This window comes from Monodon monoceros, unplaced genomic scaffold, assembly GCF_005190385.1.
Source record: "Monodon monoceros isolate NGI ecotype Baffin Bay Population unplaced genomic scaffold, NGI_Narwhal_1 Contig534_ctg1, whole genome shotgun sequence".
In the NCBI taxonomy this organism is placed as follows: Eukaryota; Metazoa; Chordata; class Mammalia; order Artiodactyla; family Monodontidae; genus Monodon; species Monodon monoceros.
Window position 1 is genome coordinate 360,652 of NW_021701183.1, and position 6,120 is coordinate 366,771.

Consider the following 6,120-nt stretch of genomic DNA (forward strand, 5'->3'; position numbering starts at 1 on the left):
TTTTTCTGCTAGTTTTCAGGTCATTCTCATCCATAGTTTCTCTCTAAGTAGTTGTAATTTTGGTGTGCACACGGGAGAAAGTGAGCTCATGGTCTTACTACTTAGTCATTTGGGCACACCCACCATTTGTTTTTTTTTTTTTTTGGTACGCGGGCCTCTCACTGTTGCGGCCTCTCCCGTTGCGGAGCACAGGCTCCGGACGCGCAGGCTCAGCGGCCATGGCTCACGGGCCCAGCCACTCCACGGCATGTGGGATCTTCCCGGACCAGGGCACAAACCCGTGTCCCCTGCATCGGCAGGCGGACCCTCAACCACTGCGCCACCAGGGAAGCCCCACCACCATTTGTTCTTTAACATAATTTTATCCCATCTAGAAACAGCTTCTCTAGGATTTTGGTTTGATGCCTTTTCCTCTGCAATATTTTCCAAGCAAAAGTCTAATGGGAAAGTATAACCCTTGTTGCTGAAGCTGGTGTCAGCATCATTGATCCTTATCCTTATCATCTCCATTCTCTACAACCCATGTTTTATTTCTTTTATTGATAGTTAGCAATTCCACTGCTTAGGTGGCTTAGCTGGTAAGTGACAAGAACCTTCATTTCTATGACATCTAGACCTCTGGTCATCATAGCCTTCTCAGGTTGTGGCTGCTGCATATATTTTTTCAAAATTGACCAGGAAACTGCCAATATATATCCAAGTGCCAGATGCATTTTTCCTTGCTCACATTAAACTTATCTATACTCCTATTGATTACTCCTTCCAGGATCATGATTTACTGTCTTGCCAGTCGTTCTTTTGACATAGTCCAAAATTACTCAGTGGCAGCTATAACTTGCAGTTGTAGGGGAGGAAAAATTTAGCTATGTCATCTTAGAGTTTTCAGCTGGGCCTGAGAATTAAATTAACATACAAAGATTAACAGGAGAAAATCATATAAGTTAATACAAAATTTAAACGGGGGATTGAGTCAAGATGGAGGAGTAGAAGGACATCCTCTCATTCCCTCTTGCAAGAACACTGGAATCACAACTAACTGCTGAACAATCATCGATAGGAAGACACTGGAACTCACCAAAAAAGATACCCAACATCCAAAGACAAAGGAGAAGGGACAATGAGATGGTACGAGGAGTGCAATCACAATAAAATCAAATCCCATAACTGCTCAGTGTGTGACACACAAACTGGAGAACACTTATACCACAGAAGTCCACCCACTGCAGTGAAGGTTCTGAGCCCCACGTCAGGCTTCTGAACCTCGGAGACTGACAACAGGAGGAGGAATTCCTAGAGAACCAGACTTTGAAGGCCAGCAGGATTTGATTGCAGGACTTTGAGAGGACTGGGGGAAACAGAGACTACACTCTTGGAGGACACACACAATGTAGTGTGCACGTTGGGACCTAGGGGAAGGAGCAGTGACCCCATAGGAGGCTGAACCAGACATACCTGCTACTGTTGGAACACCTCCTGCAGAGGCGGGGGTTGGCAGTGTCTCACCGTGAGTATAGAGACACTGGCAGGAGAAGTACTGTGAAGTACTCCTTGGTGTGAGCCCTCCCAGAGTCTGCCATTAGCCCCACCAAAGAGCTCAAGGAGGCTCCAGTGTTGGGTCACCTCAGGCCAAACAAGCAACAGGGAGGGAACCAAACTCCAGCCATCAGCAGACAAGTGGATTAAAGTTTTACTGAGCTCTGCCCACCAAAGCAACAGCCAGCTCTACCAACCACCAGTCCCTCCCATCAGGAAACTTGCACAAACCTCTTAGATAGTCTCATCCACCAGGGGGCAGGCAGCAGAAGCAAGAAGAACTACAATCCTGCAGCCTGTGGAACAAAAACCATATTCACAGAAAGATAGACAAGATGAAAGGCAGAGGGTTATGTACGAGGTGAAGGAACAAGATAAAACCACAGAAAAACAACTAAATGAAGTGGAGATAGGCAACCTTCCAGAAATAGAATTCAGAATAATGATAGTGAAGATGATCCAGGACCTCAGAAAAAGAATGGAGGCAAAGATTAAGAAGATGTAAGAAATGTTTTTTTAAAAATCTAGAAGAATTAAAGAACAAACAAAGAGAGATGAACAATATAATAACCAAAATGAAAAATACACTAGAAGGAATCAATAGTAGAATAACTGAGGCAGAAGAACAGATAAGTGACCTGGAAGACAGAATGGTGGAATTCACTGCTGAAGAATAGAATAAAGAAAAAAGAATGAAAAGAAGTGAAGACAGCATAAGAGACCTCTGGGACAACATTTAGTGCAAAAACATTTGCATCATAGGGGTCCCAGAAGGAGCAGAGACAGAGAAAGGACCTGAGAAAATATTTGAAGAGATTATAGTCGAAAACTTCCCTAACATGGGAAAGGAAATAGTTAATCAAGTCCAGGAAGCCCAGAGAGTCCCATACAGGATAAACTGAAGGAGAAACACGCTGAGACACATAGTAATCACATTGGCAAAAATTAAAGACAAAGAAAAAATATTGACAGCAGCAAGGGAAAAATGACAAATAACATACAAGGGAACTGTCATAAGTTTAACAGCTGATTTCTCAGCAGAAACTCTACAAGCCAGAATGGAGTGGCATGATATAGTTAAAGTGATGAAAGGGAAGAACCTACAACCAAGATTACTCTACCCAGCAAAGACCTCATTCAGATTCAATGGAGAAATCAAAAGCTTTACAGACAAGCAAAAGCTAAGAGAATTCAACACCAACAAACCAGCACTACAACAAATGCTAAAGGAACTTCTCTAAGTGGGAAACACAAGAGACAAAATGGACCAACAAAAACAAACCCAAAACAATTAAGAATATGGTTATAGGAACATACATATCGTTAATTACCTTAAACGTGAGTGGATTAAATGCTCCAACCAAAAGACACAGGCTTGCTGATTGGATACAAAAACAATGCCCATATATATGCTGACTACAAGAGACCCAATTCAGACCTAGGGACACATTCAGACTGAAAGTGAGGGGATGGAAAATGATATCCCATGCAAATGGAAATCAAAAGAGAGCTGGAGTAGCAATTCTCATATCAGATAAAATAGACTTTAAAATAAAGAATGCTACAAGAGACAAGGAAGGACACTACATAATGATCAATCCAATAAGAAGATATAACAATAATAAATATATATGCACCCAACATAGGAACACCTCAATACATAAGGCAACTGCTGACAGCTATGAGACAAAATCAACAGTAAAACAATAAGAGGGGGGGTTTCACACCTCACTTACACCAACAGACAGATCATCCAAACAGAATATTAATAAGGAAACACAAACTTTAAATGACACAATAAACCAGATAGATTTAATTGATATTTATAGTACATTCCATCCAAAAATGAGAGATTACACTTTCTTCTCAATTGTGCATGGAACATTCTCCAGGATAGATGACATCTTGGTTGACAAATCAATCCTCAGTAAATTTAAGAAAATTGAAATCATATCAAGTATCTTTTCTGACCACAATGCTATGAGATTAGAAATCAATTACAGGGACAAAAATGTAAAAAAAAAACAAAACACAAACACAGGGACGTTAAACAATATGTTACTAAATAAGCAAGAGATCACTGAAGAAATCAAAGAGGAAATCAAAAAAATACCTAGAGATAAATGACAGTGAAAAGACTACCATCCAAAACCTATGGGATGCAGCAAAAGCAGTTCTAAGAGGGAAGATTACAGCTATCAAGGCTACCTCAAGAAACAAGAAAAATCTCAAATAAACAATCTGACTTTACACCTAAAGGAAATAGAGAAAGAAGAACAAACAAAAGCCAAAGTTGGCAGAGGGAAAGAAATCATAAAGATCAGAGCAGAAAAAATGAAATAGAAACAAAGAAAACAATAGCAAAGATCAATAAAACTAAAAGCTGGTTTTTTGAGAAGATTTACAAAATTGATAAACCTTTAGCCAGACTCATCAAGAAAAAGAGGGAGAGGACTCAAATCAATAAAATTGGAAATGAAAAAGAAGTTACAACAGACACCACAGAAATACAAAACATCCTAAGAGACTACTACAAGCAACTGTATGCCAATAAAATGGACAACCTGGAAGAATTGGACAAATACTTAGAAAGGTATAAACTTCCCAGACTGAACCCAGAAGAAATAGAAAATATGAACAGACCAATCACAAGCAATGAAAATGAAACTGTGATTAAAAATCTCCCAACAAACAGAAGTCCGAGTCCAGATGGCTTCCCAGGTGAATTCTATCAAACATTTAGAGAAGACCTAACACCGATCCTTCTCAAACTCTTCCAAAAATTATAGAGGAAGGAAGACTCCCAAACTGATTCTCCGAGGCCACCATCACCCTTATACAAAAACCCATCAATGATACTACAAAAAAGGAAAATTACAGACCAATATCACTGATGAATATTGATGCAAAAATTCTCAACAAAATACTAACAAACAGAATCCAACAACATATTAAAAGGATCAGACACCATGAGCAAGTGGTAGTTATCCCAGGAATGCAAGGATTCTTCAATATATGCAAATCAATCAATGTGATACACCATATTAATAAATTGAAGAAAAAAGACATATAATCATCTCAATAGATGCATAAAAGCTTTTGACAAAATTCAACACGCATTTATGATAAAAACTCTCCAGAAAATGGGCATAGAGGGAACCTACCTCAACATAATAAAGGCCACATGCGACAAACCCACAGCAAACATCATTCTCACTGGTAAAAACTGAAATCATTTACTCTAAGATCAGGAACAAGCCAGTGATGTACACCCCCACCACTATTATTCAATCATAGTTATGGAAGTCCTAGCCACAGCAATCAGAGAAGAAAAAGACATAAAAGGAATACAAACTGGAAAAGAAGAAGTAAAACTGTCACTGCAGATGACATGATACTACACATAGAGAATCCTAAAGATGCCACCAGAAAACTACTAGAGCTAATCAATGAATTTGGTAAAGTTTCAGGATACAAAATTAATGCACAGAAATCTCTTGTATTCATTTACACTAATGATGAAAAATCTGAAAGAGAAATTAAGGAAACACTCCCATTTACCACTGCAACAAGAATAAAAAACCTAGGAATAAGCCTACCCGTGGAGACAAAAGGCCTGTATGCAGAAAACTGTAAGACACTAATGAAAGGAGTTAAATATGATACAAACAGATGGAGAGATATACCATGTTCTTGATTGGAAGGATCAATATTGTGAAAATGACTATACTACCCAAAGCAATCTACAGATTTCAATGCAATCCCTATCAAATTACCAATGGCATTCTTTATGGAACTAGAACAAGAAAATCTTAAACTTCGTATGGAGACACAAAAGACCCCAAATAGCCAAAACAGTCTTGAGGGAAAATAATGGAGCTGGAGAAATCAGACTCCCTGACTTCAGACTTTACTACAAAGCTATAGTAATCAAGACAACGTGGTACTGGCACAAAAACAGAAATATAGATCAATGGATCAGGATAGAAAGTGCAGAGATAAACCCACGCACCTATGGTCAACTAGTCTATGATAAAGAAGGCAAGGATATACAATGGCGATGAGAATCTCTTCAATAAGTGCTGCTGGGAAAACTGGACAGCTACTAGTAAAAGAATGAAGTTAGAACACTACCTAACACCACTTATAAAAAGAAACACAAAATGGATTAGAAACCTAAATGTAAGATGGGATACTATAAAACTCTTAGAGGAAAACATAGGAAGAACACTCTTTGTCATAAATCACAGCAAGATCTTTTTTGATATACCTCCTAGAGTAATGGAAATAAAAACAAAAATAAACAAATAGGACCTAATGAAGCTTAAAAGCTTTTGCACAGCAAAGGAAACCTTTTGCTTTTGCACAACAAAATAAACGAGGCAAAAAGACAATCCTCAAAATGGGAGAAAATATTTGCAAACAAATCAACAGACAAAGGATTAATCTCCAAAATATATAAACAGCTCATGCAGCTCAATATTAAAAAAACAAACAATCCAATGCAAAAATGGGCAGTAGACCTAAATAGACATTTATCCAAAGAAGACATACAGATGGCCAAGAAGGACATGAAAACCTCAACAT